General features: G+C 47.0%; 1 protein-coding gene and 1 long non-coding RNA gene across 6 annotated transcripts in view; one reads left to right on the top strand and one right to left on the bottom strand.

Moving 5' to 3' along the window:
* SLC9A9 (solute carrier family 9 member A9) overlaps window positions 1-23449 on the bottom strand; it is a 511594-nt gene that overhangs the window by 34908 nt on the left and 453237 nt on the right. The gene's annotated exons all lie outside the window — the stretch shown is intronic.
* Window positions 1056-22786, top strand: LOC139076219 (uncharacterized). Of its 2 annotated transcripts, none has more exons than XR_011527599.1 (4): window positions 1056-1817; window positions 16044-16187; window positions 17278-21540; window positions 22295-22786. It is a non-coding gene; the product is annotated as an uncharacterized lncRNA (long non-coding RNA). The 2 variants fall into 2 exon arrangements; XR_011527600.1 differs by lacking the exon at window positions 22295-22786 and adding an exon at window positions 3729-3881 and having other exon boundaries at window positions 1681-1817; window positions 17278-17458.

Consider the following 23449-nt stretch of genomic DNA (forward strand, 5'->3'; position numbering starts at 1 on the left):
TTCTGCAGTGGGTGGTCACCCAGGCCCTGCCAGACTGCTGGAGGGCTGAGGGGATCAATACCTTGGCGCCTCTGAAACCCATCCAGAGAAGTCTGACCAAGGGATTACGAGAATGTGCTTTCAAGTCCTGGAAATCTTAGGGTAAGTCCTCCCTCTGCTCGTCCGTGTGGTCTCGCAGCTGTTCACATCAGTCTGCACCTCAGTTTGGTTAGGTGTGAAATGGGCATAGTGCTTGTACCTGTATCATAGGTTTGTGGTGAGGATCAAAGGAGGTAATGTACGTAGGGGGCTTGCCACGCAAAGTACCTCAACCATAGAGAACGCGAATACATAGCAGATAAAACCTCAGTGTTCAGAAATGTAGAAAGTTTTTTTAAATTTTGGAGGGAGGAGACTCGACAAGAACGCGTCTCAGACTTTAATGTGCATCCATATGGATCTTATTGAAATGCAGATTATGACTCAGTGGGGCTGGAGTGGGACCTGAGGGTCTGCCTTTTGGAGGCGCTCTCGGCTGAGCTGATGCCCACGCTCCTGGCCCACAAAGCCAGGTTCTGAGCCCCAAGCCTTGTCAGCAGGTGCTCTTGAGCTCTGTCATACGGTGGAATCATTTGGGAATCTTTTAACTTCCTCAAAGCCGAGTAAAGACAGTCTCCGGGGTTGGGGTACAGGCAGGAGTAACCGTTGAAGCTCTCCTGGTGATCCCAATGTGCACACAGTTTTGACAGCTCTGGTTCTCAAGGCTGGCTACATATTGGAGAGTTTTAAAAAATAATGATGCTGGGGCCCACTCCAGAGATTCTGATTTGGTCCAGGGTGAGGCTGAGCGTTAGGGTTTTTAAAAGCTCGCAGGTTATTCTAGCAGGCAGCAAAGTTTGAGAGGCTCTCTCTGAAGTCAAAGGCACTCTTCAGCAAGGCACAAGGGGAAGTCGGCTCGATTCATAGTCCAGGAGCTCGAGGTAAATAATTTCCCTTCAGATGGACTCCCTTTTCCCCGGGAGATCTGCACTGAAATATGGCCCAAAGGAGAACACTTTTTTACCCTTATTTTAAAGGCAAACACCTGTTTAACATCTGCATCCAGGAAGCCGTGTGGACCAGTAGCTCAGAAATCGGCCCAGGAGACAGCATTCGGCTCCTAACTGCTCAGCACTGCCCTCATGGTGACCTTGGGAAATCTTTTCATGTTGATGTTTCCATATTTTCTCATTTGCAAACCTGGCTAATGCTACAAAGCATCCACAGAACCGGTGTATGGTCAGACTCAGCTTCAAAAACGCCCCTGCTGCACGTCTCCCAGACTGTTCTGATTTGCTGGCTAAATTTGGACATTTATGCAAAACGCATACTTTGTGAGTCTTGAAAATCTGTCACATTTAAACTATAGTCTATCTCTCTCCCTTTTTTAATGGTACCAATTGCTTCCTGTTTTATTCATGCAAAGTTTCAGCTTAAGGCGCGCCAGAGATGCAGAGGAATCGGCAAGAGGGCAGAAATGGTTTTTCAAAGCTGCTGAAAAGCTGGCCTTGCAGTCTTTTTCTTGATCCCAGTGGAAAAGTGCCCCCTTGTGCACGTGGTCCCCCCGCCCACACTTCTCCTGGACAACTGCCTATAATTCAGCTGTGTGACACGGGCTCCTGCTCTCTGTGTCACCGGCACTTAGCACACTGCCCGGAAGACAGGAGGTGCTTAAGAAATGCCTGTTGAGCAGGTGAATGAAGGGGCAGAGAGAAGTAAGATCAGGCAGCACAGAAGAGCCAGAGCCTTCCAGGAAACAGGAAGGAGATGATATTGAAGGGAAAACAGGTGAAAATAAGGTAAGGATGCTGATAAATATGGAAGGCAATGAAGTAAAGGGCTGAAAAGCCCAGAGAAGCAGCTGCAGGGAAGGCCAGGAGGCCCAAGGTTTGTGTGGCCTGGGGAGGGGAAGGGGGCCCTGAAACAGCCAGAAAAAGTGAGAAGTGACAGGAGAGAAAGAAAGAAGGGCAGTGACTGACGAGCACCTGAGGGGAGTTGAGGACAGAGGGAAAGGAGTAAAGGCTGCACAGAAGGAGGCGGGAGAGGGCGAGCTGTCAGCAAGGACAGAGATGGCCTCCGAGGAGGCGGGAGAGTTGGCCCTTTCCCTCAGGGGGACAGACCCGAGCGGCTCAGGCCTGAGAGAGGCAGACTTGGAGGGAAGAGCCAAACCCGAACAAGGGAAGCGGGTCACCGTCAGGGATGATCGTGTTTTCTGGAATTGGGTATTTTCAAATTGCATAATCCTCCTTGTTCTCAATTAGCCTCTACAAGAGAGCAGAGTCCCTCCTACAGCGCAAATCCACCTCAGTTAAGCCCCAGCCACACACCACCGCCACCACAGACAACTCCTTGGCAGCCTTCCCCGCCCGCCCACCACATCCTGCCCTTCCCCCACAGAACCACAACTGCATCTTCAGGCATTTCCCTTCCCAACTGGCAGGCACTTCTGGCCAGTGTGACACACGGGCTCTTAGGCTGCCTTCCTGTCCCCACAGACCCTGGTTCCTCCAGGGTCACTGCCAGCCTATTCACACAGACTTTGTGCCAATTAGACAAAAGGGCCCTTGGGGGTCCTGGGCAGATGAGTTCGAGAAAGGTGCGGGGAAGACACCGCAGGACTGCTGTCACAGAGTCAGAGCCTCTAGGAGGAAGCTCGGCGTGTGTGTGATGGGGCAGGGGGTGAGCGCGGAGGAGGGTTTGGGGAAAGTTTCTTGTAGAAAGTGATATTTGAATTGAGTTTTCAAAGATGAGCGAAGGTTTTCTCTGTTCCAGGCGATTTTTTTGGTGGGGGAAGGTGGAATGAAGGGAGAGGGCTTCTCTGGGGCAGGAACAACATGTGCCAAGGAGTGGAGGCAGGAAACAGTATGAGGTTCATTATCGCTGGAGTGTTTGTGTGAAGGGCAGTTAGGAGAGGACCGAATAGCGGAGATGATGCTAGAAGAGGTAGGAAGGGGCAGGTCATGCCAGGCTCAGAACCAGATGTCACCTCACAGGAAATAGGGAGTGTCTGGTTTTAAGCAGGGACAAGACATAAGATTTGCTTTGGAGAATAATTACTTCAGAAAGGTATTATTACTTGCTTTTTATAGATGAGCAAACTCAGCCTCAAAGGGGTATCTATAAATGACCAGCTCTGTGTCACACAGTTAATGGCAGAACCAGAACGTGATGCCATTTTGTTGTGCATTAAACGTGGGTCTCTTCACCCACACCTCAGGTCCAGGTGACCTCTGTGAGATTTCCTTTGCAGAACTTGCTAGGGCCATCTCACCTACCTCAAAAGCCAAAAAGGACTAGATTCATTCCAGCACGGATATTGCCCCTTGGGCTTCTAAAGAAGTGATTAAAAAAAGTCATCTAGTTCCTTCATTTCTTAACAGAAGGACTTTACTCATACAAGGTTAGTCTTTAGAAAGCTAAACCAAATGCTCCACTGGGCATTTATTGGCATTGGTTTCCAGAAAACATTTATATTATCAGCTGAAAGAGGGAAATTGGGGGAAAGAGTACTCAGCGATCCCTTAGGTCTCCCTGGGAAGACGGCACCACAGTCAATTCCTAGTGGCCTGCTGGAGGGGTGGATTTGGAAGCCAAGTTGTGTCCACTGGTTTTGGTCTGTTCCTTCAACATAACTTCATACCAGGTCTGCTGATGATAACAGAATGGAATTTCTTCAGCATTTCCCTCCTTTTCCTGCCTTCCACACACAGGTGAGATTTCTGCCCAATGGAGAGATGGCCTCAGGGAGAAGAGAGGTGAGATTCAGAAGGGGTTAAGCTTCTGAATCACTGGTTGGTAAGCCATCCAGGAAACACCCCACCTTACCAGCTGTGCCTTTGTTTAATGCCACCAGCGAGAAACACGTGAGTTAACAGGGGACAATAGCCCGTGTCAAGAAGTGGAGCTGAGAGAGGAGCCCAAGGTCTCCTCGTCATCTGGAGTTTTACCAAAGAGGCACTTTAGGATGAGAGGGGATGTTTGTGCCTTGTTTATGCTTGGCTTCATCTTGGCAGCATTCAGGCCTCAATCAGGAACTTGGTTTCAAGTCGACAGACTTGGTAAGAGTCCAGCCAAGGCTGGCTCATAAATGAGACACCCCAGGCCCATCTTCAGAGCAGCAGTAAATTGCTATTATCACTGCAGATGAGGCTGAGGCTCCTGGACGTTTCTCTCAACAAAGATAATGTGAATAATAATGACTCTTCCCAAAATGTCCCCTCAGACATTCAAAATCCATCTCCTATTAGCAGTTTTTTAAAAGCTTAGTTTAACATCCTCCCCTTCCTTCTGGAGTATTCCTATTAAAATTCAAGTCCAGTGGCATTAAATGCTTTAGTTTTAACATACAGATATTTCCAAGGATTGACTGTTTACCTGCAAGCCAGGTGAAGGGCATTCCCACCCTTAGGTCACAATTTCCTTCCATGACCCCTATACATGTGCACATGCACACACACACACACACACACTCACAGACACTTACACTCACACTCTCACACACGCACACTCTTTAGCATTCTAGCTCCTCCTGCTGGTGACTGCTCAGCTCTGCTTATAACTTTGTAACTCAGGGTCAACCAATTGATTTGGGTCTATGAGTAGTAATTTGAGAGCATATTTCATATTTTGAGATCTGATCCTGGACCAGATATCAAAATTATAATTAAATTTTGGGATTAAGAAAAAGATTCCCTCTTCCTTTGCTCAGGCAGTGACGAAGCCATCAGATTTTATCTCAACATCTGCATGTTCAGGAATCCTAAATGCCCACTGATGTGGGCCGTTTGGGTAGATTGGGGAAGGGAGCGTTGAGGGCAGCTTTTGGAGAAGCTCCACTCAGCACGTCTGCTGCTGTGTCACCACGTTCTAGCAGGTGAGGCCTGTTCCCTCTCCTTGCCCTCGCCCTGGGTCACTATTACTTTGTTAGGTGGCAGCAGCTACTGATGGTGGTGATGACAGCAAGAGACGCGCTGAGCGCTAAACCTTTATATTCTTCATTTATTCTTCTTGACAACCACATAAGGTAGGCAATGCCATTTTACAGCTGAGAAACTGAGATTCAGAGAAGTTAAATATATTTCCCAGAGTCATACAGCTCATAAGTGGTGGAAACCAGGTCTATCTGACCTTGAAGTCCTCAAGGCAATTTTGTGGCCTTGATGATGATTCATAGCTACATGGGTTTCACTCTCTTTATGACAGGGATGCTGGGAGAAGTGAATGGATGGCAAGAGAAAGTCTTGAGAAGAGGCTGCCTATGGAAATATAAACACTGTAGTGTGGAATGGTCTCAAGGAAATCTTTCGGCAAATTTGATGGGTCTGGTTAATGAAGGTCGATTCTATTTAAAGCTCCTGATCCAAACTAACTGCCCATAACCTCATAAGAAAAAAAATGACTGAAGATAAAAACAAGTACATCGTTGACCAGAAGTGGGCTTGCAGAAAACGTGGCTCAAGTCACAGAATTGTCTCCTTGGCTTCTTTCCTGGCTTGTCTCAATTTCTCAGCTGTCAAGTGGTAGAGAAGAATGTTTGCTATTTGTCAAATTCATATTTCTTTGAGAATAGGCAAAACAGTCTAACAGAACGTTCTTTTGTAGGATATCCTCATAGGCAATGTAATCAGATTATGAACATTTGTTTTTATTTCTCTTTGTGTCTATGACCTAAAAAAATCATAAAAAATGGAATTCCTTAAAAAAATTCTAAAATGGGATGCTGACAAACCTGGACATTGTTTTCCTGTCTGCTCTAGCCTCCCTTTCTTCCTGAAGGATTCTGATGCAACTCGGAAGAACACGGGGGTGCTGTGGGGAGCAGGGGCACTGGACAGGGAGGTGGAGGATGGTTGGTGGAGGCTGAGGGCTCCCCAAGAGGACCTGGCCCCCTTCTGCCATCATTCCAGCCCCCACACGCCTTCCAGCTAACACCCAGGTGCTTGCACCATGAATCCACTTGCTTCCAGTTTAGCATCCAATATCTCATGTGAGCGTTACATCAGGACCCACCCCCTAGAATTATTGTGAGAATTAGATAATACACGTGAAGTGTTAAGCCCGGCCTGCAGGAAACACTCAAGAGTTAACTACTACTATATCTTCAAGAATTTCTCCATTTGCCCGTGAGCTCCATGAAGGCTGGACAGTGTTCTCGTTGACGAATCCCCAGGGCCTAGCACAGTCATAGGCACATGGCACACGCTCAATAAATACCTGTTACACAAATACAGAAAACCTGGCCCAAGACACCAGCATCTTCCACCTGGGATACAGGAGGCCTGATCTACCTGCTGGCCCTCTTGTCTCTTGACACATTGCCCACACTTCAGCCAGAGTGACGGTTCTAGAATCTAAGGATTATGCCGGTGGCTTCTGCAGCTGAAAACCCAGCTCTGGAACCTGGCGAGCTTGGCCCCTGCACTGTCTGGTCTCTGCTCTTCCACAACCTTGTCTTTCCCTGCTCCTGGCCTTTCTCAAACATGCTGTCCTCTTTCTTCCTCCCTCTCTTTCCTCCCGGCCTGCAAATATGCTGTTTCCTTCCCCTGGTTATGTCTATGCATCCTCAGGTCTCAGCAGAAATCTTCCTTCCTCAAGGAGGTCCTCCCTGCACTTCTCCAAAGTTATATTGACCTGTTTTCCCTTCTCCTGCCTCTTCTAGAACACCTTCAGCTTTCTTCTTTTTGACAGAGGGTGATCTGCTGGGTCACCTAGGCTCCCTAGAGCAGATTAAGCACAACTTGTCCCAACTCTGTAGTCAGCGGCCTCACACTGGTAGACTGACACCAGCCATGGCGGGGGAATTTACGCCATGGAAACTGGCATATGCTACCAAGCGGTTTCTTACCTTTTCTCGGGACAACTGGTTGTTAACATTTATTAGCATACCACTGGTTAGCCCCACAAGAGCTGAAGGTATGCCAGTCCCTCCTGCAGAGCCTGGCTCATCATAGGGTTCTATAGGTATTTATGGAATTAAATAAGCATAAATTGAGACTTGCAGTGTGGTCATACTGACCACTATATACATAATCTTTCACCTTAACAATGACCTCATGAAGTTAGCATTGCTTCCCTTATTTTTCAAATGAGGAAATTTAGGCTGAGCAAAGTAAGTGATTTGCCCATGGTCACAGAGCAAGTAAGCTGAAGATGGCCGAGCCTGCGCCCTGCGGCTCTGCTCCAGTTTGTAGCCTCCTGCTCTTGGCTGTCTGCACCCACACTGTCTCCAGCCTGGCTTGGGTCTCTGAATGTGCACTGCAGCCTACCCGTTCTCAAGCAGACTGGTCTCTCTGGGTTCACTTGCCTGGTCCCCAGTCTCACAATGGCAGCAGTTGACTGCCTACCTTCTGCCTGGATCAAGGTCTCCAGCCTGCCCTCTGGATGGGTCCTGCCGTTGAAGACCTACATGTGGCCCAGAGGGCACAGGACATGGCACAATAGGTAAGGGCTTGGAAGCCCCCAGAGCCCCATGCCTACGATTTGGCAATAGGGTAACCAAATCATCCTAGTTTGCCCGGGGCTTTCCCAATGTTGTCACTGAAAGTCCCATGTCCTGGGAATCCCCTACAGTTCCAGGCAAATCGGGATGGTTGGTCACCCTACTCAGAGCACAGAGAGATCTGAGGCCATCAGGGCAAGGAAAATCCCAAAGGAGCCCTGAAAACACAACATCCCCTTCCACAATGTCCACCTTTACACAGTCTGCTGATTCTTTGGGTTTGTGTCCCCATTTTTGTCAGTGGCTGGCACTAAGAGCAAGCCATTTAATTTCTCTAAGCTTCTGTTGATACATCTACAACATGGAGATAATGAGGACCAGCTACATAATTTGTGGGGCTCAGTATAAAATAAAAATATGGGGTCCCTAGTAAAAAAATTAAGAATTTCAAGACGGCGACCGCAAAGCATGGGGCTCTTCTGAACGGGGGTTTCTCTGCGACTCCACTGGTCTCAAGCCCATGAAGCTAGCCCTGGAGATAGATGACAACACCTATCATTCAGAGTTGTGGGGATTCAATGGCCCAAAGCATCAACCGCATTGTGCACCATGCCTGGCCCAGGGATAACGTGCAGAAGGTGGTGGTGATTGCTTCTGGGGTCTGGCCGGACGGCCCCGGGCTGGCTCAGCCTCTGCCAGAACAGACACCTGAATTCTTACCTTGACAGTAACGTGAATTGGGTAATCTTTTGTAAGTCACTTCAGCTTCTCTAGGCTCAGATTTTTCCCTCTGTAAAACATGGGGATTGCAGGAAATCTCTAAAGAGCTTACCAGCTCTAAATCTGTTTCGGCCAACTTCGTGACATTTATACATATGAGCACGGTCTTAATGTTCTTTTGAAAGCAGTTTCTCCCTCACTGGGTTTGCTGAGATTCTATTTGGCCTTCAAGTTCCACTCATATCACAGAGTCTCTCCCCCCCACCCTGAATACATAAATCAAGGGCTCCTAGATTATTTCTAAAGTTCCTCTAACACAAAGGTCAACCCATTTTACACGTGAGCAGTCTGAGGCTTGGGCCCCTGAACACCTCGCCTGGGGCCACAGAATGAGCTGGAGACGGGGAGCAATCAAACCCAGGGCCTCCATGGTATTATGTAGTTTCTTTCTTGGCTAAGGAGACACCAGAGGGTATCTTTACAATTATACTTTGCAATTATTCTTTCCTGAAAATTTTTATAAAAATAAAGAGGATGCAGAAAAGCAAAAAAAAAAAAAAAGGAAAGTAACTTTCCATTTGGGCTCACTAGAGAATTTTTTTCAAGTATGTCCCCATTTTTCTCAAACCCTGGACACCTGACCTGGGCTTGGTTTCAAGATTTCTCCAGTAGTTTCTGTTTGGTAAGGACGAGGGTTGCCTCTCTCCCATTTGAGTGTAGGATTTCCAGAGCCTTTCTTCTCACGTTTCTGTCCTCTGGGTGAATAAACAGGTGTTCCTTTAAAGGCGCATCTTCTTAACCTTTTGTTTCCCTCTATCTCAACTGGTCTTTTGGGGATATCTAATCATTTCCTTAAAAGAAAAGGTTGGGAAGAGGGAAGGAAAGTTCTCAGCCATTCCCTGGGTCTGGTCCATGGGACTCCCACTAGACCTTTCGCGGGGCATCTGATCATGTGCCTTGTGGTTGGAAAGTTTTGAGCTTTTCCCAAGGGTGAGAGTTAGAGAAAAAACAGCCTCTCTCTCTGTCCCTGGAAATCCTGTCACTTCCTAAAATTGTGCCCACCCTCGGCTGTGATGGTCCTTTGACTGAGGGGGCTCTGGCTGGACAATGGATCCAGTGCACTTTCTGAGTGATTTATTTTTTAATTTAAGGTTGTACTTTTCACAAGAAGCGGCTCAGGGCCAGACAAGACACGTATTGTTTCAGTGGGCGTGAAGCCTGTAATTTTATGCTCTTCTCTTAGTTTAATCCGACCTGCTGTTGCAGTGGGGCTGGACTCATAGATGCTTCCGAGTCAGCTGGAAAGGGTTTTCTGTGCCACCTTCCATGTTCACTGAGATTTAGGGCAACATGCCATTTTCTTCTTTTTGAAACAGCTTCGAAAGGAAGCCCAAAGGCTCAAATTCTAAGGAAATGTGATTTGCCAACCAGTTTGAGTGGGCCTGCGAATGAGGTTTCTAAACGAAGAACATTTTCCAGCAGTTTCCAGTGGGCACTTTCTTTCTTTTCTGTAGGGCTGTGTAATAATCTCTTTTCTAGAAGGAAGTCACGTAAGTCTGGGCTGCTAGGAATTTTCAACTGGTATCGGGCCAGCACGAGAGCTGAGAGGCTTGGAGTAAAATGCGGGGGTGGTGTGGCCTTTACAAAATAAAACCAGAAAGTCTTACACTTTTTTGAAAATCCTGATTTAGAATCTAGGTTTGCACCAGTTTTAAATGGATACTTCCTGCTTCCTGCCCGCTATTCTGACACAAGGCATGCTTTCTAGTTGCAGAGACTACAGAGTCATAGAGACCTAGCTGTGGTAGTGTTGGTAGATGGAGCATTCTCTAGAGGGGCTAAGGAAATTAGTGGGCATAATCCTGTGTGCGCAGAGAGGGCAGTGACGAGAATTGGTGTATCCACAAGAATTTGTGTCACGGGGCCCCTCTCATGCTCGTGAGATTGTGTAAACACTGATAAGCACAAGTGGTCATAATTTTCATGAACAGAAAATCAGAATGAAAATTTAAGTTCTGGAAAAATATTCTGGGTCTAAAATCCTTCAGGGCTAAGAATGTCCTCAAATCAAACTAGATTGTCTGTTTGGGAGGATGTCGGATGTCCGTAGGCCTCTCATTTTAGAGATCAGGAAATGGGCGCCCAGAAAGGTTAAGTGAGTTGCCGAAGGTTGTAAAAGGGAAGACTCTCTGTGTAAACAACTTGATTTCCAGAAGACTTTGCCTGTACAGTTCAACTAAGACTGAAACTGGCTTCTTACCGCCCCACACAGTCAGTGGGAGGTGAGGGTCTTTTCTTTAAGTCTGTCCAGAGTGCGCTCATTGACCCTTGCTTAATTGCCTTGCCTATGGTGGCCAGGCCTCCTCTTAGCTGCCCTCTTGTGTTTATACTTTTGCAATAAAGGGAAGGATGACTCAGTGAGCAGAAAAGATGGTGAAATACCCTTGACAGCCAGAGACCAAAATAAACAGCCTTGATAGTCCAGATTTTGATAATTTGGTCTGCCTTGGGAAGATTTTATATGGCTGGTGAAGTGAAATGGCATAATATTTTGGTATGGGATCATAAATATTCTACACTAATAAACTAATGTGCCTGATTTCTCCATTGGTTATGACCCTCTCTTTTGGGTAGTTGGGAAATTTAATAGCACTTAGTTAACGAGAACACATCATCTCTTTTGTTTTGCTGTTTGTATAAAAATATTTGTAAAATATTTTTACAGATAAAGAAATTAAAAACATAGAAAAGAATGACTCGCTCAAGGGCATACAGTTAAGTGGCAGATGTGGGGCTTGCCCCTGGGACTTCTTGTTCCAATTCAAAATTCTCTTTCTATCATCATTCATTTCTTCCGGGTTATGAGAAATTCTTCTCTAGGATCCAGGTGAAAGCAGACTTTACTCCCAGGCAGCTTAGGCGCCTCTACTGTCAATAACTACTCATTTTACCTTGCAGAACTACACAACAGTAATGGCCTAAGTAAAGTTCTATCAGCAGCAGGTGATATGTCAGATCTTATTACATAAAATAAAAATAGTGGGAAAACGTCTCTTCTGACTATGTTGACAATGGTGGGAAGTGGAACTATGTTCTGAATGTCCCTGTTCTTTTGTCTCTACCTATTGCCCGGGCTGACTGTGTTCCCCTGTGTCCCGAATACCAACCCTAAACATTATGAGACGCAAGAGTGAGGCTTGCCATTCCATATTTTAGTTTCTCTGAGATCCTCCTAAGCTCAGCCTTACAGAATAATCTGAAAATATGTGACACTTCCCCACCCAGTAGGGAAAAATGAAATGAGTTAGTCCTTTTGAGGGGTGAGACAATTTTATTTGTCTACCAAAAGGTGAAACAAAGAATTATTCTCTAATCTCATGGAGGAACAAAGTCTAAATGTTGACAGTTTGGTCTGTTAAATCTTTTTTAAGTTGCAGAGAATCAAAACACCCCAGGAAAATACTCAGTGCCCTCTCACAATGTCAGAGGGTACGGTGTAAGCTACTTTTGTTACTTGCCGAACAAGAACTGTGTGGGTCGGGCGTGGGGGTGGATGATTGACAGGGCATTGCAACAGGCTCGATCCAATAGCAAGTCAAGGCGGCAGGAATACACTGTGGAGGAAAAACAAATTGTTGCCAAAAAGCTGACCCTCGGTTGTAATGTCACAAAAGCACCTCTACGGAAGGTCTGGCCTTGCTGTTTTCGGAAGCGGGAACATTTGTCTGGAAAGAGGCTGTTCTCAAATCTTTGCTCCAGCCTCCTCTGACTAATCGAATCTTTCCCAAAAGAGAGATGCAGGTAAACCGCCTGCTGTCACACCAGGGCAGTCAGCACGGCCTTTCCAAATTGGACGCCGGCTTACAGGCCAGAGGATGAGGTGGGAGCCCGCGAAGTCATCTGTTCCATCATCCTGCTTTTCTGTCTAGTAGATGAAAGCCTACTCTGCTTCATACGGCTGACAGAGAAGTAATTTTCTACACCTTCCTCAGGCGGCTCATTCCTTGGAGTAGCAACCCTGGCTTCCTAGAAAGTCTTCTCACTTTTGCAGCTGAGTCCCTCACGTTGTACCTTCCTGAGTGCAGCTGGTTACTATTTTCTAATAATATCAGGCATCTGGGGACTGACATTATCCCCCTCACACCTCTGACCGTTGCTCAGACCAAGATGGCAGCTTGTGTTCCGTGATGACCCCGTCTTATGCTGCTGACTCAGAGTTCCCCAGTCAATCTTCCATCCTGGAGGACAAGCTCTTCTTCAGGTGTACACCTCCTCTCTTTTCAAATTACCCTCCTTCAGGACATCCTCTGGGCAAGAAAGCTAACTTTATCATCCTATGAGACTTTGATGAAGCTGATAATATTATACAAGGAACAGAACAAAGGCTGAGGAGGGTAAAAAAAAAAAAAAGCTAAAAAACTAGAATTAATTGATCTACTGTGGACTGAGCACCATACCAAAGGCTTCCATGTGGACCTCACAGCTAGTCCTCAGGATGCTCCTTCAAGGCAGGTTTGGCTGTTGCTGTTCTTGAGTTCCATTGTGAGGGGAAGAAGTGCAGTTCAGGGCCTTGCTGATTCTAAGGCCGCATGGCTGCTCAAGGAAGGCAGGGGCCTGGAGATGGGGAAGGGTTCCGTCCCAAAGGCTAAATCCTGCCCCTGCCTGCCTCTCTTCTTTTTTTTGGTCCCCCTGTAGCCATAGGGACATAGCTCCACATGTGAGTCACGAAGCATGCCCTGGGATTGGCAGAGAAGTCTACGCCACGGTCCTGCTCTGTCCTGGCAACCACAATGGCCAGAAACACTGCTTCCTGTCATGAGACTTCCTCATGGTCTCTCACCAGAACGTCAACACTTCTATTTTCTCCTGAATCTGCCAAAACATTCCAAGGGTTATTCCCCTCCTACAGATAGAGAAACTCATGTCCTGAGAGCAACGAAGGCGGGAACGTTCACCGTCTTTGACCTCTTGGCTTTCGGGAAACACTTGGGTCTTCTTCGGGTTCCCTTCTGGGTGGAGATGAGGCAGCATACGTCTCTTCCAGGCGGTCCTGGAGAACGGCCCTGGCTGGGGTGCTGGCCTTCAAAGAGGGCCTGCCATGGTGGGAAGTACCACAGTGCAGAGCAGGGAGGCTGGGTTCCTTCCACCCCGATCCCACATGGGCAGAACCCATCTCCAGGCAGTGGCCACCGCGGGCCCAGGCGCAGAGCTGACTACGCCACTGACACCTGCCTCCTTGTGGGACCGAGGATGTGGGTGTGCAAGGGTGGGGTGGAGAGGGAGCTCAGTGACCCTCCTTTGAACTCCCACTGTCCTTGTGCCCCTCTCCATCCCAGCACTCAACTCCCTGAATTATGACTGTTTAAGCCTCTGTCTCCCCATTGGGCTGTGAGCTCCTTGAGAACAGCGCCTGCATCTTTTCATTTCCATCCCCGGCAGGCAGTATAGTTGGTTAGCACAGAGGAACTGCTCAGTAAATGTTTATTGGACAAATGGAGGAGAAACATGGCTACCTCAGGTAGACTGCCTTCCCGGCCCATATCACAACCTGCTCTCTTCCATCAGATGTCAGGCTCCCATGCTCCTCCCTGCCCATGGACCATTTCTCACAGCATGCTGGTCCCTCACCCTCTGACCTGTCCCCAGAGAGGGGCTGGCCCCAGGGGACAGAGGTAAGGAATCCATAGACAGAGCCATGTGAATGAGCACTACGAGCAGATTTGGGGGTGGGGAGCGAATGGCTTGAATTATAGTTTCCAGGATGTGGAGGGGGACTGTGTGAGTGACACACAGCAGCTGTTTCCACTTAAAATTGATTAGCAAGTATCACTACAAATGAACTCTGAATTTAAAACAAAACTCCATGGAAACGAATCATTCTGAATCATTCTAAACTGATCGAAGGAAAGAAGTTTCTCCAGCTGAAGCCCCAAGATCGCCTTTAGTCCTGCTTTTCCCCACTGGCCAGCCTTCCTGGAAGCTACAGTCCCCACATCACAGAGATGAAATGGGGCCCAGTTCTTTCCTGCTGGCTGCTTGTCACGAATTTTAACTGGCTCTGAGGAAATGTCTCGGCACTTCTGCAAAGCTGGAGGTAAAATGTCGCCTGGACAGAGGCAGCCAGGCTAGCCTCGCTCTATTTTGGGGCAAGAATCATCCTCTTGGAGATTACCCTCAGAGTAACTCTTAGGACTGTCAGAATTGGTCTATCACAGCACTCAACAGTGAGCAGCTAAAAGGCTGGTGGGCAGTGCTGTTTCCATTAGCCCTTAGCACCTGGGAAGTTACACATGAAATAATTTGGTTTTTGAAATGTTCTTATCAGAGAACTAAAAGTCTAATTCATAGAAACAAATAACCCCAAGGTGTGATACTGGAGGAAATTTCAGAGAGTCCTGTGGTTATTAATGGCCATACAATGGGCAGTCTTAATAGAAAGCCTGATAGAGGAGGCAAATCAAATAAAGAAAATCAATTTTTGAGAATAAATTAAATTTAAAATGTGTCAGCTATGGACCCCAGTAAAGACAAGTTATAGTACATCTTCTGGTCATCTAACTAATGGAAATCATATTTTATTCCCATTATACTGGGCACACATTACCAAGCTCCAATTTCTCTAAAATTAGATCTTTGAAAAGATATAGTTGGCTCCTCCTGACAGGGCTGACGGGTGGTGAGAGCTCTAGCAGCAACACACTCCATCTGGGAAGATTCTGTTCTGCTCAGCTCTTTAAAGCATTCTTTGTGCTTCAAGAGTTGATACACTGCTGCTAAGTGGCATGACAAAACAAACTCAGTGGTCAGCTTCTCTTTCCTCTGCTGTTGGCACACAGAGTAAGTCCATGGTTGGTCCTGCCCAAACATCCATGTCACCCCCAACAAGAACTGAGAGATGCCACTTAGTCACTTTCCTACCTAATTTTGTTTAAAATCGTGGTGTAAGAATCATGGTTCAGGAACCATAAGATAATAAAGACCCAGGGGGTTGCTTGTCCTTTGGTCAAGGAGACTAGAAGACGCTTACTTATTGTCTGTACCAATTTTAGGCTTTTACATTATCTTCTTTAATTGGAAGAATTCTCACTTGGGAAGAGTTAAAATAAACCCAGTGTTTAATGCTTCCCTGGGGTCCTGCTAAAGTGCATGTTAATTGTGCGCTGGTAGAGTGAACGTGATCTGTGGCTGCTTGTTATGGAAGGTGCTGGAGAAGATGGAGTCTGGGATCTGGGTGGAGAGAAAAGGCCTCCAATGGCAGCCAGGAAGGAACTTTGGTGGTGAAAAGAAGTCAGGAGGCAGCAACGGAAGATGGTGATACCTAAGTCCTCTTGCCCGAAGCTACATCTAGAGGGTTCTGTGATCTGTATCTGAGTGTCTGAAGAGACAAGTCGGATTATACTTGGCTGAGGCAGCCAGGATGTAGGGGCTGTGGCAATGGGGACTTGGAGGGTTGGAAGCTAAGATATGAGGAGGAAATGATATGTTGTTGCAACTGCACAGGTGAAAACATTCCCCCCATCTTTAGACTTTGAAAGCCACTTGCCACTCACAAGACCACATATTTGGCCACATGGGCAAAGAGGCTTGCCAGCTTTGTTTCATTTTCTCAATCGATCCACCTAACAATTATGATGTGCAATTACTACATGTCAAGGAGTTTCTTAGCCAATGGGGATACGGCCATAATTATGACATAGTCCTTGCCCTCGAGTTTGCTCCTATTCCAGTAAGGGAGACAGAAAACAAGCAGACAACTTCAATTCCCTGTGCTCAGTGCTCTGAGAGGGGCTGGATAGGAGTCTGGGAGTAGACAGGACTGGCAGTTGCTATCAAACTCAGTGGCAAGAGGACCACTCATATATTGCAGTGCTTCCAGAAGAGCTGGTATGCAGCAGAGGGCCAAGCAGACAACATTCCATGCCGTGAACTGCCTTGGAGATGTGCCTTGAAGACTACACAGACATTGATCCCACAAGGATACTAATAAAATACCTGGCCAACCCCATGTCAGGTACGTAAATATGAGGTAATGCACTCTGGACATTTGATAAAACCCTGACGATCTGACATGGACCAAAAATAGGACAGTGGGGAAAATCAGCCCTGCGAGGAATAGTAGGATATAACAGACACACCAGGGAAGGAGTAGGGAAGGATGACATTGACACTGTCAAGAGCAAATTCATATTGAGTACTTAACACATTTACAAATGTTCCTGCATTTAATTCTCCCAACGACCGTCCCAGGAAGGAGCGATTATTATTATCCATTTCATAGATGAGCAAAGTGAGGCTCAGAGAGGTCAAGTAGCTTTCATGGGCACAGTATCGCACAAATACTAAGCGGTGGGCACAGGATTCAATCTTAGTTCTCATCCTAGGGTGGTTGTGAGGCCTAACTAAGTCAACACTTGCAGAGTGCCAGGAACAGGGCCCGAAATGTAGCCAGCACTTGGTCAGCATCAACCATTATTACCAACACAGACGAATCTCTCCTGCAGATCTCTTCTAAGAGAAAAATAAATGATTTCCCCTCAAATAACCAACCTAATGCAGACCCGTCGGTGATTAAAGGCACTAATTATCTGCCTCTAAAGGAGAAAAGAAATGTGGCGGGAGCCTGCCAGCTCCCTCTGTCCAGCCAGCCATCAGGCTCGTGGTGAAACAAGAACATGGTATGCGTGCCTAGGCAGCTCTCTCAGAGCCAGGCTCCTGCCTGCGTGCTCACTGCTCACGCAGAACACAGTGAAGCTCCTGGAGCCCATGGCTGGGAGGACTCCCGCCTCCTTTGCCCCTCGCTTTCCTCTCTCACCGGATGTTTTGGTGTTACCGAGATTAACAGACTTTCCTTAGTCAAAATCCTCCCGATTCCCGCCCCAGCAGAAGGATGTGAGGTCTTGGGGGAGTGATGGATGAGATTTGGTGAACCACACTTCCCACCAGTTTTTTCCAGATGTAGGCACTCTGGGCACTGGGGAGAGCAGACATCTATTTTCTTTCTTTAAGGAAAACTGTGTCTACAAAATTCATGTTATATTTCTAGAGATTTGAAGGATCTTTTTCATTTTCTTCCTTCTGTCTCCACCCCAATGTCTTTACAGGCCTTTGTCACCCAATGGGATTTCTAGAAGATTGTTACAACCACCAGCAGTGGGGCTGGATGTTGATATATAGTCACCTTTTTATTTTCACTTTTTCTCAGACAATCTGCTTTCAAAAACTACAAAAACTTTACAAAAGCTCAAGTTGTTTCCCCGTTGACTAATAAATGCTCCTAAATGCATTTCACCCTTCTTTCAACAAATTGAGACTGGGGTATTTCGAAGGGAAGATGAGAAATAAATTAAAACTGTATTAGGAAGAGGCTGTCATTACTGCAATCTTTAAAATAAGAAAGATAAGCAGGGATTTTGGTGTTATTTCTTTGAGGAACTCAAAGTAACCTTCAATTAACCCCGTGGGGAAGTAAATATGAAAGAAATGTTATTAGGTGCATTTTTCTCATGAGGAAACAAACATGGAGAGGAAAAGCGACTTCCTTGTTCAGAATACACAGCGCAGTCAAGCAAAACTTGTAAATACGTCCAGACCTCACAATTAGCCAGTAAACGTCATAGTCAACCATCCGGAAGTATGCATTGGACCAATTACAGCAAAACAACCTGTCAGTCACAAATGGCTGCCCTTTATGGGGCATGAACTCTGGACTTGCCAGAGTCCCCACCACTTCTCCCTGACATGGGATGGGGTCTCAGTTGTCATTCCTGGTCTTTACTCAGCCTGGGATACCCACTTCAGTTGCCTGAGGATATGGTATAAGACACCCTGTCAACACAAATGTAGTTGTTGCCAGGATCCTTGAGACTAGCTGCATGGGACAGAGGCAGGACAAAGGGACTTAGAGATGAGAGATGCTAACATTAATTGAAGACTTCTTGGGAGAGAGGGCCTTGAGCTTGGCCTTGCTAGAGGAAGACTGGCCAGGTGGAGAGGGAGTGGGTAGCAGGCAGAGAAGGCATAGATTATGATGCTGCTAAATACAGGGGCTGGTAGAGTAAGGCTGGGTTGGGTCATCTTCTGATTTCACACATCACTAGCTCTGGATCTCTGGGAAGGTCTCTTATCTTGATTTTGATTTCTTATAATAACGGTCAAACTAAAAAAAAAATCCACCATGTAAAGGTAATGGAAATTGCCACAAATTTGGCCTCTTGGGATAGCACCTAATCAAACCAGAGCTCACTCACTGCAGACCCAATCAATGACTAGGCATGCTGGGATGCTCATGCCTGGCGCCTGAATTGATGGAGAAAGTCTTTCAATAGCAGTTTGAGAATGAATGCAAGAAAGAGTCTAAGCGGGCCCTGGGCAGCCTGGTGCAGAGGCATCCTCGGTTCTCTCCTTGGGTGTCATGAAGCTTTCCTTTTTGACCTTGGCAAAACCACTTTGGCTGTTGCCTCCTGTTTCCCATCTGCAAACGGAAGCTAATGAATGATACCTACCCACAGGGTGTGGGCAGATTAATTAGTTAATGTTTGTCAAGTGCTTTGAAGCTCAGAGCTCTACCTCCTGTAAAAGCTTTTTACTGCTGTTCCTGAGAAGTCAATTCTCTTACAAAGAGAGGCCACCTCGCAGGGCGGTGGCTGCTCCCCATCTGATGGGATAAGATCTTCCCCATGTTTTCATCTATCAGAAAAAAGGAGTTTGTTTAATTAGCAGGCAGTGTTTTTCTGGAAACAGCTTCTGCAAATTAGCAAAGAGGCTTCAACTCCTAGTGTATTATTATCATTTGTCTTTCCCCCAGCTGACATTTGCAGTCTGTTGCAAGTCACAAATTCCTAAAGGATAGATGTACTGGGGGAAAGAAAGCTAAGTGGAGACAGTGACAAGTCACTAAGGATTTCTGCTACAATTGCAAATTTAAAATCTTGCAAGAAACATCTGCAAGATGATCAGGGCACAATGGTGGCAGCGAGAGTGGAGGCCGGGAGGGACTGTAGTGGCATGCCTTCCCACTTGGTGTTTCTATTTCCCTGACTCAGACAGGGGCTGAGAGTCCTTGGCTTGGCTGTCCCTTTGTTTCCCTAGCATATTGTATGGGCTGGTGCTGTCACCTGTGTCTGCTGCGTCAAGATCTCTGCCACAGCATGCCCTAAAACACGAGCTGTGAGTCCACTGGAGGTCCACTTAATTCTCTGCCCCCTGGACGGCCACTTTGGAGCAGCTGGGATGACGGTTCTTACCAATCTCTGAAGTTATTTCGCTTGTTTGCTTGTTCATACTCGGTCTCTCTTGGCTGCACTGTGAGCTCCAGAAGGGCAGGCACCTTGTCCATCTTATTCACTATGGTATCCTCAGTGCCTGGGCCTGGCCTGGTGCATAGTAGTTGCTCAATAAATATTGCTAGAATAAATTACTGCCTATCTTCTATATACTACAACTCCAAGGACAACAAACTCTCCTGTTTATAAGAAAAGGAAGTTTCTGTGTCTGAGGTGTTGCAGGTTGACTCATATCCCCCCAAAAAGATATGTTCAAGTCCTAAGTCCTGGTACCTGTGAACATGACCTTATTTGGAAACAGGGTCCTTGCAGATGTAACCAAGTTAAGATGAGGTCATACTGGAATTAGGGTGGGCCCTAAATCCAATGACTGACGTCTTTATAGGAAGAGGCAAATTTATACATAGAGACTCAGCTGCTCAGGGGAGAAGACGATGTGACGATGGAGGCGGAGATTGGAGTGAGGCATCTACAAGGCAAGGAATGCCAAAGACTGCCTGACGGCAACCAGCAGAAGCTGGAGGAGGCATGGAAGGATTCTTCCCTGCAGCCTCCTGGAGGGAGCTGCTGACGCCTTCATTTTACACATCTGGCCTTCAGAACGGTGAGAGAATACATTTCGGTTGTTTTAGGACACCCAGTTTGTGGTACTTTGTTATGACAACCCTAGGAAACTAACAGTGAAAGTTATTACACATCAACAAGAGACCCCTTGGGGAATGAGACAGGAAGCCCTCCTCCCCTTTGCTTGGAAGCTCAGTTTACTTGTGACCTCCACTGCAGAGCAAGGCAGTTATGTTTTTCATCATAGCAGCCTTGTGAGAGTGGTACCACACATGGATAGGAAGAGAGGGCAGTGAGTGGAACTTACGAGGGCCTTCCCTTTGTGCCAAGGAAGCTCTGCCCTGGCTGGTCTGTCTGGTCTTCAAACACGGCCACTTGAAGGCCTTCACATTCTGGGAGGCCTTTCTCCCAGGGCTAGCTTCACGTGGCATGTTCTCCATCATGGATAGCACCAGCTACTTACTCACTGGCTGCCATTCATTTTGGAGCTTCAAGTTCTTACTTTGTGTGGTCGTCAATGTTTCCAGTGGGACCAAGGGGCCTGCTATGGGCGCTGTGGTCTGGGTGTCAGCTGTGCTTTAGGACACTTCCCCTCACATTAATTATAATCACTATGGCCCAAAGAGTCAGCAGAAATAATGTACCCATTGCTTGGAAGTATATTCCTTCTTGTAATTGTGGAATATTTAAAAATTCAATTCAAATATTTTTGGAATGTCAATAGTTCTTGATTCTGATTTTTAGCCCCTTAGGAAGACTACTTGCTCTGGAGCAGTGATTCTTAGACTTGCTTAGGTGACAGACCCTTTGAGAGATGTTATGGAGTGTCTGCCCAAATAGGTGAACAGCCACACAATATCTGGATGATGCCTTTAAGCCCTGGAACCCCGGGCAAGTAACCCCTGTTCTGCCCCAGATGGATTATCTTCTCCCTCATTGCGGTTTGTCAAAAGGGGAAGCTGCTTGACTCTTCCCCTGGCTTCTCAGAAGAGGAGGGGGATACGATGGAGCCCTGCCTCTGCCTTTCTGGAAGACAGTGGAGGAGCTCTGACCTTTTGGTCGATCTCATCTGACTCTTTTTCCTTTATTTACATAGTTTACTAGTATGATGATTAATTTCTTGCATCAACTTGAATGGTCTGTGGGGTACCCAGATATTTGATTAAACACTATTCTAGGTGTGTCTGTGAGGGTGTTTCTGGATGAGATTAACAAGTGAATCAGCAAACTGTGTAAAGCAGATTGCCCTCCCCAATGTGGGTGGGCCACATACTATCAGTTGAAGGCCAGAATAGAACAAAAAAGCTGACCCTCTCAGGAATAAGAGGGAATTCCTCCTGCCTGACTGCCTTTGAGCTTGGACATGGGTCTTTTTCTGCCTTTGGACTTGAACTGAAACACTGGCTCTTCCTGGGTCTTGATCCTACTGGCCTTTGGACTGGAACTTACACCATCAGCCCTCCTGGGTCTCCAGCTTGCTGACTGCAGATTTTGGGACTTCTCAGTCTCCATAACCACGTGAGCAACTCCTTAAAATAAATCTCTTTATACATTGCTCCTATTTACTCTGTTTCTCTGAAGAACCCTGACTAATACAACCAGGGAAAGAGGAGGCAGGATCTGTACCTCTTTTTGCCTGTGAACTAGTTCTTGCTCAGTGTGTGTTCAAACCAGAAAGTCCAAGGGCTGCTTTTAGAGTACTAACTAGTATAAAATAGGATGCCTACAGACTAAAAGAAAAAAGAAGTCTACCAGACTAGGGTGTCTGGTGTGGTCATTACACAATGGTAATCAGAAAAGATAGTGATGCTTGCTTTGTTTCCAGCATATGGCTCCATTTATAACACATATGCACCCTGAGGATACTGATATTTTAAAATGGATTCTTGAAGCTGGCTTATGTCAGCCTTCAATTTGTCAGCCTAAGAAAATGATTACCTAATCCTCCAATTATTTAGTTGGTTCTGTATAGTTGGTCCCGATGTATCCATTTTTCCTTGCGTTATGTCTATCAGTCTGCTTTGGGTGGTGGAGGTGACAATCCAGGTGGAAGTTACTTCCCTTTGCCGTTCTTTGCTGTTATCATCACCTCTCTGCTTTACTCAGCTGAAAACTCCTGCTCTCCTGGGAGGGGGCAGGGATGGGGGCAGGGGAACAGCATCAGCCTTCCTTGGATTATGCCTATTGGACATGTAGGAGCGCCGTGGGGTCACTGCAGTGCTCCCCAGGCAACAGGTGGACCTGGTCTAAATCTTCCTCTCCATTCCCACAGCCTCCCTGGGTCCCTGAAGCTCCAACAACACAGCCCGGCGGGGAAGCACTCTGCAGTCAGACCAACCCTGGCTTCAACTGCAGTCAGGGACCTTCCTGTTCCTCGTGTGTGACCCCCACTGGGCGGCGTCCTCCGCTCCTGGAAGCAGTACCTGCCTATTCGGGCTGCGTGAGGAGAGCGTAAACAGCAAGGACCTGGGTGGTGCCTGGACCATGTGGATGCTTAGTAAATAGTAGCCGCTCCTCCTTAATCTGCACTGAGACTCTCCCGGCAGCTTCTTCAAGGCTGCTTCTCCCACCGCCTACACTACCGTCAGCTTCATCTTCTTAAAATAATGTCACTTCCCTCATCAAAAACCTTCTATGGAAAATATGCAAAAATTCCCCCAATCCTTTACTCTGGTTGGTCAGATTCCGGCCAACCTACTATTTTCTTTTTTATGTTTTTCTGTCTCTTCTCACTGACCGGAAAAAAAAAAAAAATTAAAAACAAGCGTCTGACACCTCCTTTTTTCATGGTGGTGGGAGCAGTTCAGAGCCCACTCTCCATTGGCCCTGGTTGAATATGTCCTCACTGCCTGTGTCACCAGGCCACTTAACCTCCCTCACCTGTAAGTTACTGCTGGTGCCAGGATTGCATAGGAAACTGCATGTAAAACAGCCAGCACCGTGCTTAAGCAATGAGAGCCCTGAGTCCCAGGAAGAGCCTGGAATCCTGGCCTTGTTAAGTATTCGTTACTAGGTCTGAGGACCCTGGTCAACTCCGTCTCCCATTTCCTCACCCTCCATAACCCAAACCTTGCCCTAGACTCAGTTCAGACAGACTTACTGACAGATGGGGTTTTGCTCTGGCAGGACCAGCGTGGCCGTCCTTTTGGTGTTTCCTCTGCCTCTGACTGCAGGCTCCGAAGGCTAGGGCCCTGCCTTACATGTCACACGTGCAAGTCAGGATAACGGTCTGCCCTAACTTTGCTAAGGGTGAGGATGCTGTGGGCAGGAGCAACTGAGCAGGACAGACACTCCTGGAAGGCCTTAGCCTGTTCCAAGGGACACAACATCCCTTTGGGCTCTGTGGGGTTTTCGAATCTTTGAAAGCCCATGGCCTCACGCCAGTCAGTATTACTAGCAGCAGGATCGAAAGGGACAGTTGTGGACT

This window comes from Equus przewalskii, chromosome 15 (genome assembly GCF_037783145.1).
Source record: "Equus przewalskii isolate Varuska chromosome 15, EquPr2, whole genome shotgun sequence".
Lineage (NCBI taxonomy): Eukaryota > Metazoa > Chordata > Mammalia > Perissodactyla > Equidae > Equus > Equus przewalskii.